The sequence below is a fragment of the Narcine bancroftii genome, chromosome 1 (genome assembly GCF_036971445.1).
Source record: "Narcine bancroftii isolate sNarBan1 chromosome 1, sNarBan1.hap1, whole genome shotgun sequence".
Lineage (NCBI taxonomy): Eukaryota > Metazoa > Chordata > Chondrichthyes > Torpediniformes > Narcinidae > Narcine > Narcine bancroftii.
In genome coordinates, this window is record NC_091469.1 from 252,626,128 (window position 1) to 252,640,295 (window position 14,168).

General features: G+C 40.0%; 1 protein-coding gene across 13 annotated transcripts in view; it reads right to left on the reverse strand.

Moving 5' to 3' along the window:
* The window catches only part of LOC138741338 (low choriolytic enzyme-like), a 143,077-nt gene that overhangs the window by 67,786 nt on the left and 61,123 nt on the right, over window positions 1–14,168 (reverse strand). The window lies entirely within an intron of this gene.

The window sequence follows — 14,168 nt, forward strand, 5'->3', positions numbered from 1 at the left end:
GGTCTTGAGTGCCGCTAGGGTGCTCATCTATTTTTTCCTTCTTTTTCTCTAGTCTTTTCTTTGTTAGGGGGATAGGGGGTTTAGAGGTAGGATAGAAGGAGGGGATAGTGTTGGGATTGGAGGGGGGGCTAGTTTTTTTTGTAGGATTTTCTGTAGCTCTTTTTTAGTTTATATTTCTGTAACCATGTTTAAATTTTGACAAATGTTATATTTCAGTTATGCAACTGTGGTTATTGCTTTTTTCTTTTATAAATAAAATATTAAAAAAGATGAATATCTTTCTTAGAATACAATATCTTTTTCAAATAATTCTGATTGATATTGCTCAAAAATTTTTTAAAGAATTAAATGCTTATGTAATAAAATGTTTATGGAAGGAAAAATGGCAAGAATGTTATTAGAAAAATGAACATGGAAATATGATCTGAGAGGCTTGCAGCTCACCAATTTTAAGAATTATTATAAAGCTGCTCAATTGCAGTTTATTAATGCAATGTATAACTCAGAAAAACTTCCAGCTTGAGTAAATATAGAACTTAGTAAAATAGGGGAAACAATCCCTCAAGATTTTATTTATAAATGGAATGGGAGAATGTTAAACTTTTATTTTAAAACACTTAATGGTGTTATGGAATTAAGTTGATAAGGTAATAGGAGGATCTGGTTGGATGTCCAGGAAAACTCCACTATTTCAAAATACATTTATTCCTTTTTCTATGGGGAATTGATATCTAAAGATTTGGCAATTAATATGATTGAGGATTGTTTTGAGGGAGGTAAATTTATTATGTTTAATAGTATGAAGGAAACATTTAATATATCTGAAAATACTAGATACTTCATAATTTTTTATGAGAAATGTTTGGTCAAGATTTGAAATTGTCACCAGAAACAGAAGTAGAAACATTGTTTTGTAATGGGAATATAAAGAAATTTATTTCAGTAATGTACAAATTATTACAAAAGAAAGCTAAGAAATTAGGAATTCATAAATCAAGGCAAAGATGTGAAGTAGATATGAATATACAAATAGATGAGAGAAAATGGACTGATATATGTAAAGAAGATATGAAAAGTACAATAAATGTGATATACAGACTTGTAGGGCCCTTAAGGGTTTGAGATTATTTATTAGGATCTGACCCACTTGACTTTGGGGTATGCACTTTCTTAAGTGTTTGTACGAATATTTTGGGGACAGTTGAACCTCTTACCTTAAAACAGACTGATCTGGAGCAATGGCAAGAACAAAGAATTGAGTTAATGACACTAAAACTGATTTGAAAGGTTGAATGGTGAGACGAGGAGGAACTGAATAAAAATTCGTAGCAAAAATAGTTTCCCATCTTTATGGAGAGAATCTGTAAAAAATGCATTAATGCCAGAGCAAAGAAAATTCTATGTAAATATCAAGCTTATTGAAATTCTAAATGTAACTACATTTTATTCCGTGATATTCTCAGTAAGATCTCACAGAAATATTTTAAAGAAAAACAAAATGATCTCTGATCAACTCAATTATCTTAATGATCATTATGAAAGATGTACGATTCTATAGGGTATACACAAAAAGCATGTTTTCCATCATGGGAAAATCCAAAACAAGGGAAGATTAAAACAAGGATTTTTTTTTCTGTACTGAGTGAGTTGTTTGGAATTTCCTACTTCAGACAGCTGTTAAATTTATTTAAGGCAGAGATAGATAAACGTGGCCTAAAGAAGTGGAAAGAGTCACATGGAGCTACAAGCTTATATTGAAGCCAAAAATCATATCTGCCATTGCCTTTTCCTACTTCTATCTATTGTATTCTTATTCCCAAATTAAGACATAATCTATTTCTGGGAGTTTGGAATGTGCAGACTAAAAGTTTTTAAATGGTCTAGTGGGATGGTAAACAAGGCTGTTAGCACAACATTGTTACTTTGCCAGCGACTGGGGTTCAAATCTACCGCTGAATGTAAGGAATTTGTACGTTCTCCCCATGTCTGCATGGGATTCCTCTGGGTGCGCTGGTTTCCTCCCACTCTCCAAAACATACCGGAGGTGTTGTAGGTTAATTGTGAGTAATTAGGTGGCATGGGGTCATAGGCCAGAAGGGTCTGTTACCGTGTTGCCTGTCTAAATTTAAATCGCTGTAAGACACTTTGGAATGTTTGAAATTAATGGTAGAAAGCATTGTAAAAATACCAATTATTTTCTTTAATAATATCTTCAAAAAATTCCAGTATGGTATATCCTATATCCCTTTGTCATTTACTATAGTCCACCTGTTCATTTCTTGCATTTAACAAATTTGCCTCTTCTCTGTACAAATATGTCTGCCCTTCCAATCTAACCAGATTACTTGAAATTGATTTGTCTAATTTACCAGCGGTTTAACCTGACCCTACTTCAAGACTAGTGTAGAAAAAAAATGATCTTATTATATCTAAAGTGTTGCATGTCTGTTTCCTTTGTAAAAATGAAAGCCTTTTTCTTTATCTTTTGTAAGTTAAGAAACCAGCCAGTTTCAACTGGTCTGCAAAAACGGGGCCCCTGAAATGGGATACCTTGGAATGTTCACTGTGTGCAAAGAGAGATCAGAGTTGCTTGTTCATCTGTATAAAAATGTGCTGTTTGTTTTCTGCCGGAAGAGTCCGCGCCTGACACCAGAGGCCCAGTCTCTCCATAATATCATGTAATAAAGGGATAGTGGTGTTTGTTTAACTGTTTTTAAATCTTAGGTAAGAACCATTGGCTAAAAGAGAAAAATGGGCAATGTCCACGGTAGAGTAGAAAAACAAAAGTATGCTCCCATGGAGGAAGGACCAGCCATGAAGAAGAAAACATGGAAACAAGCAGACATGGTAAAAAAGAAATGACAGGAGGTTTGGAGAATTGATCAGGAAAACTGCGCATTGGGCTGAGTAGTAATAAGGGGTGTGATTTACCTTGTATGTAGAATAATGATGTAATCTTTTAGTTCAACTTGTTTTCTTGAGGGGTTAAAAGTTGATGCATCCCTTTGTTGAATAGAGACCTCCGGAGACTGCTTTCAGGGCTGAAAGCAGTAAGGGTTCTCTCAGGTTAATTTGGTGTCCAATAAAGAGTTAACATTACCAATTCTGTGTGTTGTGTTCTTTGCATCAGGAAGTGGCTGTTTCAATACATTTGGCAAACTAGCCAGGAGTCCAAGATTGAGGAATGCTTCCTGGATGGTGTCAGTGACCAGCTGAACTGGTACCTAAAGTCTAAAGAATGGGCCCACGGGACACTTTCCCGGTTTTTCTTTTAAGGCGTTAGATCAAGTGATCCTTCCCTCCTTAAAGCGTAACTCTGAAGGACTCCAGATGAACTACGAGTGTCGCATCCTGAGCACACAGAGGATAAGGGCTTGAGGATTTACCTGGTGAGGAGATAAAAGTACTGTCCAACATAATGTGTAGTCCTAACTCTGACGCCCTGCCTTCGACTGGTTGTTAAGAGGGGAAATCCCCCATGCGAAGCTCTGGACCCTGAAGTGGGCACAGAGGAACTAAAGGACAACATGTGATAAATCAAGAGTAAACACTGCTATGGGTAAAATGTCAGAAATGAATGATGCGGGGAACGGTCCCATTCGTGTTCCAATTACACAGAGCAGAAAAATAATTTATAATGGTAGTAATACAGCTATGGCAAAAAAAAACTAATGTGGAGAAAAGCATAAGAGCTGGAGAGATAACGGGAGCCACAGGGGAGGAAACATTGGGGATCTTAATTACATGTCTGGAATATTGTTTGGTCATCAAAGTCAAGTCAATAATGATTGGCAGCTCCCGCCCTGCCTGTACAATATATTTATTTAAGGCTGAAATTAAACTTTTCTCCAGGTAAGATGTGTAATAAGGATCCGACCAACACCACCCACAGAATGTGAACCTGATTGAGCATTTCAGATTTTAATCATTACCATTAAAATGGTGACACATTCTCTCAGGCGCCAAATGATTAACAACCAGAAGGTGAAGAAATAAACCCCGGGCACCAGAGTGGTGAGAATCCCAGCAGCCACAGTGTCCAGACCTGTGTCACACTAATTACGATAAAGAAGGTTTCAGACTTTGCTTTTTTTAAATAATTTTTTATTTTTCACACTGTGAACCATATCAACCAAAATATATACAAATGTTTCTCATTAAATATACACAGTGGCATTTTAACCCTTATTTTCCCCCTACCCTCCCTCCCCCCTTCCCACCCCCCTCCAAAACCAATAAATATTCAACATATACAATACAATAAAACCATCAATGTCATCACACAATGAAAAATAAACAAGAAAAATTTGTCATCTACTTTTACATACTGGATCAAGTCGTTTTGTCTTCTTATCATTTTAGAGGGTGGAGGTCTGAGGCAAGCCCTCTCTGTTGTGTTGCATGTACGGTTCCCAAATTTGTTCAAATAATGTGACTTTATTTTTTAAATTATATGTTTTTTTTCCAATGGAATACATCTAATCATTTCCAAGTACCACTGCTGTATTCTCAGGCTCTATTCCATTTTCCAAGTTGACATTATACATTTTTTTGCAACTGCTAAGGCTATCATAATAAATCTTTTTTGCGCTTTATCCAATTTGAGGTCTAATTCCTTACATCTTATATTACTTAAAAGAAAGCTCTCTGGATTTTTTGGTATGTTATTTTTTGTGATTTTATTTACTATCTGATTTAGATCTTCCCAAAACATTTTCACTTTCTCACATGCCCAAATTGCATGTACTGTTGTTCCCATTTCCTTCTTACAGTGAAAACATCTATCTGATAATGTTGGATCCCATTCTTTTAACTTTGAGGCGTGATATATAACCTGTGTAACAAATTATACTGCATCATGTGTAACCTTGTGTTTATTATATTCTTCATAGTTCCAGAATATAACTTTTCCCATGCTTCATTTTTTATCTTTATGTTTAAATCCTTTTCCAACTTTTGTTTAGGTTTATAGCTTATTTCATCATTTTCCTTATCTTGCAGCTTAATGTACATGTTCGTTATAAATCTTTTAATTATCATTGTGTCTGTAATCACAAATTCAAAGCTGCTTCCTTTTGATAATCTCAGTCTGTTTCCCAATTTATCCTTTAAATAAGCTTTCAGTTGATGATATGCAAACATTGTACCATGAGTTATTCCATACTTGTACTTCAACTGTTCAAATGTTAATAAATATTTCCCATAAAACAATTTTCTATTCTTTTGATTCCTTTTCTCTCCCATTCTCTAAAGGAAAGGTTATCTATTGTAAAAGGGATTAGTGGGTTTTGTGTTAATAACAATTTTGGTATTTGGTAATTCGTTTTTTTCCTTTCTAAGTGGATCTTCTTCCATAAATTAAGTAAATGATGCAATACTGGTGAGCACCAGCTTTTCATCCCATTTATAAAGTATATATACTTTATAATGCCTGTAAACTTATTAATCTAATTCATGTAGTTCAAGAAGCCAACAGTGGCCGTTGCTTTAGATGCAGGAAAAGCCTTTGACAGAGTAGAATGGAACTAATTATTTAAAGTATTACAGAGGTTCAATCTACCAGAAAATATATTAATTGGATATATATAATGGATATATATAATGGATCTTCGCCACCGCGGCTCCCTGTTCCTTTGTGCAGGTAAGGCCTTCTCCTTTCTTTTCTGGTGTCTTTTCTTTTTTTTTCCCCATTGTTTTTACTTTTTCCTTCTTAGGTGCCATCTTCTTTCTCTTCTCTTCAACTTTATCTTTTATTTCTTATATTTTATATTTGTTGAACTTTGTCTTTTCTTGACTTTTTTTCTGGAGATGGCTGGTTTTACCTTACCGGCCACTACTCCATCATGTGACTCCTGTCTTTCAGACTTAGCTTTGATGTAAAATTGTTGCTCATTTTGGAAAAAGCAAACTTGACAGTTTGCCTCGCACTTTCAGACTGCATGAGTGAGGAAGAAGGGGTTAAAGAGCTTGAACTGAAAGTTATCTGTAGTAATTTGAAATCTGCCTTCCAGAGAGTTTCAATCATGAAGCAATTTCACAAGTTGTTGGACTTTAAAAGTTACAATGAAGAAATAATTTTCCACCTCTGCAGTGTTTCCTGGTTCTAGTTTGTATAGAATGAATAACACAGAAGAAAGAATTTTTTAAAAAACTGCAATGTTGTTTAAGACTAATTGAAACTGGTCTAATACCAATAACAACCTAGAAGAGTGGCGATGACCTTTGGGCCAAGTATTAGAGAGAGCGGACATACCTTTGAAACCCAGAGTAAAATACATCCAACATTTAGGAGAAGCTCTCCTGACATCTAATCCAATAAATGACTCAAGCACTTATGATACACTATGAACCTTTCCCTTAGGGAATTCATCAGACCTTCTATGAATGTATTATTGTTAACTCGATGGCCTTTTTAAAACTGCCTTGTGTAAAATACAGAAATGAAGTAATGAAGATGGTTGCCTTCTATCATCCAGTTTTCCCAGGAATTTGAATTGTTTGCCCTTGTCAGAGCCTACATGATAGGGAAAGGAATACTTATGCCCACACCAGAACTTTTTACCCCTTGGGAATGCTTACACAGATATTACTGCAAAAGTGCGGTCCCTCCACCGTTTATTCAAAAAGTGATTAACTACTTTAAATAGAACATTCTTGCTTGACGTGGGGATGAAGCATAAGTTCAGGAGGACCCTCTTACCATTTCAAGCTCTGTAAACAGTAGGGATGTGCCAGAAATCAAATTATGAACCAACCCTGCTGGACAATTTCTGTACCAAATGCAATTTATTTTACTTGAACTACTTACTTATATATATGGAATAATGTGGATTGGCTAAGGAGGAGTGGCATAGGAGGGGCACGTCACTAATCTAAGAAAGTAGGACATTCCAAATGAAGGAATTATTATCTGCCTACAAAATGATCCTGGTAAAGAAATTGAATGCATACCATTTGAGTGTATATGGATTGATTTTATAGAATTAAGTACGTATCTATAAGTATTGTTTTGTTATTATTGATTTGCCTGGGTCCTTAAAGAACAAATTGACTAAATTGTCAGCAGAAACTGGGTTGAATTGGATAAAGGAATTGGGGATTACAGTTGATCCCAATGCTCCTATTAACTCAAGGCAGCAGGAATAGTGGAATGTGCAAATGAAAAAGAAAACAAAACTGGCCAAATTGACTGAGGAAACAGGGCTAAAATTGGCTAAAAGGTCCTTTTAAATGCAGATGACACCGCAGGCTAAGTCAGGGCTATCTGCTGCAGAGATGGTCCATGGACAGCCAATACGGACAGTTTGGGGAGCAAAGCCCGTACAGCCAGTAGGAATGGATTTATTATCATTAGGTGAGGACATAAGCAAATATTTGAGAAATCTAACAAAAATTTTTGAGAGATGCATTCACAGGTAAAACAAACACACCTAAAGGAGGGTGATCCAACAGATCCAAGTGGTGAATATTCTAATGTCAAACCTGAGAATTAAGATCTGGTAAAGAATTGGATCAGAAGAAATTGGGAACTCACTGGAAAGGACAATTCCAGGTCCCGGTAATAACACAGACTACATTAAAGCTTGAAGGACAGCTTCACTAGATACTCCAAACAGACTTAAGGAAAAAGGCCCAGCTAAGTCATTAAGACTTTTATTATCATAGACTGAAAAAGAGAGGCCCACATATAACATGAGAACTTTATTGTTATGCCTCTTGTCACCTTGATATTTGAACTGAAGACTGGAGTTGAGACTGAAAAGAGGAATTTTTGGTGACAGCATAATACCCTCTTAAATGTGTTTTACTTATATGTTGATAAGATGAATGTTCATAGTGCCAATCAGAAGTTAGGGCTATTGGCTAATGAATCAGCTAAAGGAAGGTGTATAGAAAGCCAGCCACACTTATTTCATCAGATAGACAGTATGACTAGAGGAGGTTGCCAGGGTACTCACTTTTACAATGCAATCACTTCTGAATTAACACAGCCAGCATATTTCTTAAATAACAGTTACCCCATGTGTTTTGATGGTAAAGTTGAAACTTTATAGAAGAACACTATTGGGATTATAGGATTAAGGAAGGACACTTCTCATTGTTTAAGGAAGGAATGTTTGAATTTAACTCGAGGAACTCAGGTAGTTTGTGGGGATGCTGCTGAGAAAAAACAATGGGAAAAATAAAGTAAGGGTAGGAAAAATCACCCTCAAATTTGCTTAGAAAGAGAGAGAGAGAGAGAGAGAGATCCCAGACATTGGCATAACAAATGTACTGAGACCCCACTGTATGCTATCAGTTAAAAAAAGCCTATGTTTTACAGGAAACAGCCTCCCTGACTTGTTTGCCATTGGGATGTTAGGACCTCTTGTCGTCCCTTGCCCAGAAAATGCTAGAGTCAGAAGACGGATCATTGCCTAGAAGTGTCAAAGGACCATAACAATCCTGTTACCCTAGGATCTGACATTGGATGGCAAGTCCTCAACTCCATATCCCGTGGAAGATCAGCTGGGGTGGTGGCTGCCAAGAATCGCAATTATCTCATCTGTGGCTTAACAGCGTTGGGCAATGAGACAGTGGCAGGGTTGGAGGCTGTTCATTGAGAATTGGTAGAATCGAGGCTTTTCTCACAACAAACTAGATATGAGGTGGATTATCAGTTTGCTACCCAGGGAGCTGTATACTCAATTATAGGAGATAAGTGCATTACAAAGGTTGCAGGTGAATCCTACAAGGTGATGCAAGATATCCATAATCAGTGAGACATAGACAGGGACCAAGGGGCAGAATGGATGGCTTGCTTGGTTAACCTGAATATATGGAGGGCCATGAGGGGGTCATATATCTTACATGTAATTGTGATGTTAGCAAATTAAAAATTATAAACCAAAAGACAAAACTAAGAAAAGGAATGTAGTATTAAAGTGAATTAAAACACAAAATGGAAGCCTGATGTCTAGATGGAGGAGAGGGTCCATATATGAAGTGCTATCAACAGATGGCTTTGGAATGCAGGCAGTGCAGATAAGAAATACATGACAAGTTCTCTGTTTAGATTCCCTGGGAGAAACTGTGGTTCGATGCAAAGGGAGTGGGAGAGAGATACATTGAAGACTGAGCATGAAATTTTGCAAATAACCCAGTTTTAGGGATAGCTATTGTAGTTTAATCTGACCTTTTTTGTATGCAGCTTTTTGTCTTCTCTCGCTATGTGAGACCATTTAGGACTCAAAGGGGGGGAATATATGGAAAATATTCCTATGTACTATTGATTATATATTCATTAGACCATTACTATGTAACAATTTATTATGTACTTTAACTACACTGTTTATAGGAAACATTAATGTAATTAATTAACAGTCATAGTATGTAGAAAAGTTGGCTGATTATGTGTAGAATTTGCTGACTCCAAAGCCTGCTAACTTTAAAACACAAAGAAGGAAAATATTTTCATCTCCAATGTTACACAAAACTGCTAACTTTAAAGCATAAGCCCAGAGAGAAAACATGGGAGTAACAGGAGATCAGATAGGAGAAGTTAGACAGGACGACATAGGGGGAACCATAGGGGCAAGTGATTTATTCTGAAACAGGCCTGTTACAAGGAGATAGTGTGGTGTAAACACCATCACACGTGGTGTCAGTTTTGAGTTCTTCCGCACCTATACAGGCAGAATTTCTGGTATCCAGTTTTTCATGGGGACTGGATCAATGAGAGGAACAAGACACATTCAATGAAAGTCTGTGAGCAATGGCCCTTTGAATGGGTTTGTCCCTATGAGACAGTGGAATATGAACCATGTACTCTGCAGTACTCTGCAGGAACATGTAGGTGGGAACTGAGACCAGAGACTGATATGGTTATTTCTGAGACCAGGAGAAATGCTGTTTGTATTTCAGGGATCCGTGCAGTCTATTTGGATGGCATTTTGCTTCAGCCCCCTACACACTGTAAGGTTGGTGCAAGGCATCCAGCACTTGCCACCTGTGGTGATATGTAATTACACCACTAGGTCACCAGGGGTCATCCCGGTGACCTTGTATATAAAGCAATCCAGAGCTACAGTCGAGCCTTCCAGGTTTGTCTTGCAGAGAGACAAGACCTCTTACTGTATATATTAGTTTATTAAAGCTGTCTTATACTCGCACTGCTGTTGTGGTTATTATCAGTACAATTTAATAAACTAATATCATAGCTACTAAGATGGAAGCTGCTTCTGCTACAATGCTCATTCCCAACCACCTGGAGACTCTTCCTGAGGAATAGAATCCGGGGACGACTAGCACACACATGCTTCCGAGGACAGAGATGGCGAGGAAATGCTGTACTGGAATCGTGGTGGAATGCAGGGAAGACCACAGAAATACGATAGGGCAGGTAAGAAACAGCCAAGAGCCCTGCTTGCCTGTGGGTTCGCTGGTACAGGCACCGCCGACCCTGAACCCCGGACCGATCAGAAAGGGGCCACTATAAATGCGGGTGGAAGGATCTCCACAAGTCGTGCTCCTGATCACCGCGTATGTGCAGAATTCCCAACCACTCCAGAGCCAGGGAAAGCAGACACCGCTACCGTCACTCCCCCAGCAGCAGCTCCCAGTACCACAGGGTCCACCCTTGCTACACCTAAGGGACCAGAGACTGTGGCTTAGCCATGTGCTGCGACCAGACAGGGTGAAGCTCGACCCCAGAAATCCCGGAGCTGGCACGCACTTCGGCCGCTGGCAGAGTTGCTTTCTGAATTACGTGGAGGGTGCTGAGGCTTCAGATAAAGAGCTATTAATGCTGCTGTTAGACCAGTTGGGAGACCACCCTTACACCCTTATATAGGATGCCAGTTCCTACCAAGAGGCAATGAGCATTTTACAGAGGCATTACAGTAAGGGGCATAGTGAACTCCACTGCCGGTATAGACTCATGACCAGGTCACAACAAGTAGGGGAGTCTGCCAGAGACTTTATACTTTCTCTGAAAGACCTGGCGAGAGGCTGCAATTTTAAAGCAGTTTATTCAAAAAGTGATTAACTACTTTAAATAGAACATTCTTGCTTGATGTGGGGATGAACCATAAGCTCAGGAGTATGCGGAGGACCTTATTAGGGACAGAATTGTTGCGGGCATACGTTCCACTGAGATGAGACATCGATTGCTGGAGAAAGGAATGCTGGGGCTAGATGAGGCAGAGACTATTGCAGAAGCTTTAGAAAGCACCAGGAAAGAATTAGAGGAGTACTCACAGGACCCTGGGACTTGGACAAACGTCACACTGCTGGACTCTCTAGCCCCACGAAAAGAAAAGTATGCTGCCTCACAGGAATTCACAGCAGCAGCTGTGCACCTTGAGGGTCCCAAGTGCTTTTTCTGTGGACATAGAAAGCACCCCAGAGCCCTCTGCCCTGCCAGAGAAAATGTCTGTTCCAACTGTGGAAAACGTGGGCATTATGCAAAAGTCTGCAGAAGCCCCAAGGCCACAGCCAAGGCCCATTCTCATGCTCTTCTTTTTCCACAGACAAACAGAATAAGAAGAATGCCATGTGCAGCCAGCCATCTTGGACAAATGCTACAAACCAGAGGACACAGTCTTCAGGAGACGAATATGACACCGAGTACTATCGGATGGAAGGACACAAAGGACACGCCAGACTTGCTTCCCTCCGCATGAATCAGTCAAGTCCACACAATTTATCTGATGCCATTGTGTGCATCAAAATTAATGATGTGAGGGTAAATTGCTTAATAGATAGTGGAAGCACTGAAAGTTTTATTGACCAGGGGTTAGTCAACAGCCTTGCCCTCCCCACATGCCCGAGTGAGCACCAGGTCCTGTTAGTAGCCAGCAGCCTTGCAGCTGAGGTAAAACAGTTTTGCAGGGTTACTCTAGAAATCCAGGGCACAAAATACGAAGGGTTCAAATTACTAGTACTCCCTTTCCTCTGTGCCCCGATACAATTGGGGTTAGATTTTCAGTGCCAGTTAGAAAGCATTACAATAGTGCACAACGGGCCTCACCCCCCATTACTCCTGACAAAGAAACAACACTGCAGCCTGTATGTCCTGAACATCAAACCACCTCCGCTGTTCACACACCTGACCCCAGAATGCACACCAATAGCCACAAAGAGCAGGAGGTACAGCCTGAGGGATAGAGCCCTCATTAGGACAGAGGTCCACAGGCTACTACAGGAGGGCATGTTAGAGCAGAGCACCAGCCCCTGGAGAGCCCAGGTGGTTGTAGTAAAGTCAGGAGAAAAACTGCGCATGGTAGTGGATTACAGCCAGACAATCAACAAATTTACGCAACTAGATGCCTAGCCCCTGCCACGCATAGCAGACATGGTCAATAACATTGCACAGTGTAAGGTGTTCTCCACCATAGACCTGAAGGCAGCATACCACCAACCACCATTAGAAACAGCGATCGCATTTACATGACATTTGAGGCAGACGCCAGGCTGTATCAATTTCTGCGACTCCCCTTCGGTGTCACCAATGGAGTGTCCCTGTTTCAGAGATAAATGGACCGAATAGTAGATGAGTTCCAACTGAAAGCGGTGTTCCCCTATTAGGACAACGTGACAATCTGTGGCCACACTCAGGAGGATCATGACACAAATTTAAAACGCTTTTTCCAGGCAGCCGAGAAAAGGAACCTAAAGTACAACAGGGACAAATAAGTCTTTAGCTTCAGGAAGTTGCCATTCCTGGGCTACATAGTGCAGAACGGGGAAATTAGCCCAGACCCAGCCTCTTCTAGACCTCCCAGGGCCACACACGATGAAAGCACTAAAAAGGTGTTGGGGCTGTTCACTTACTACGCCCAATGGGTCCCCAACTATGCCGACAGGGCCCGCCCACTTTTAAAAATCTCAGTTTTCCCACTGTGCCCAGCAGCCACCAGAGCATTCAGGGACATTAGGGACCATATCGCTAAAGCTACCATGTGGTCCATAGATGAGCCGATTCCATTTCAAGTAGAAACGGATGCATCCGATGTGGCTCTGGCAGCCACCCTAAACCAAGACGGACGACCGGTGACCTTTTTCTTGCGAACCCTACAGGGGTCAGAAGTAAGACACTCAGCAGTAGAGAAGGAGGCCCAAGCCATTGTGGAAGCAGTAAGGCACTGGCGACATTATCTGGTGTGCAAACACTTCACCCTCGTCACGGACTAACAGTCTGTGGCTTTTATGTTCGATAACCAGAACAGGGGGATATTTAAGAACGACAAAATCCTGTGCTGGCGGATAGAATTGTCTGCATTTAACTACAACATTGTGTACCGCCTGGGAGACTCAACAAGCCCCCGGACGCGCTGTCCAGAGGCACTTGTGCCATCCTTAACCACATGTCCCAGTTGCAGAACTTGCACAATGAGCTGGGCCACACAGGGGTCACTAGACAGTTTCACTTCATTAAAACCCAAAACCTCCTATTTTCAGTAGAGAAAGTGAGGTCAGTGAACAAGAGCTGCCCCATCTGTGCGGAAAGCAAACCGCAATTTAACCGGTCAGACAAAGCCACCCTGATAAAAGCTACCAAACCTTTTGAGCGCCTCATCCTCGATTTTAAAGGCCCACTCCCATCCAATAATAGAAATGTCTATTTCCTAAACGTAATAGATAAATATTCCCGCTTCCCCTTTGCAATCCCATGTTCTGATGTATCAGCAGCCACTGTAATAAAATGCCTCCAACCCATCTTCAGCATATTTGGGTACCCAAACTACATACACACAGACAGGGGTGCTGCATTCATGAGCGCAGAAGTACAGCAGTACCTGTACGAGAGAGGGATTGCGACCAGCCGCACTACAAGTTACAATCCCAGGGGGAATGGACAAGTTGAAAGGGAAAATGGCACTATCTGGAAAACGGTCCTCTTGACCTTAAAAGCAAGACCTTGAATATAAAGCAGTCCAGAGCTACAGTCGGCAGGTATCCGTTCTGCCACACTCTTAAAAAAAACTAGATTGATACGATCAAGAGGGTTGATTAAACATACACCTGAGGGTTACCAACCCCCATATGATGATCAGGATATCTGCATTTAGAGTGTTGATCATTTAGACCAACAAGGGGGGAGATGTAGAAGAAAAATGATCTTATTATATCTAAAGTGTTGCATGTCTGTTTCCTTTGTAAAATGAAAGCCCTTTTCTTTATCTTTT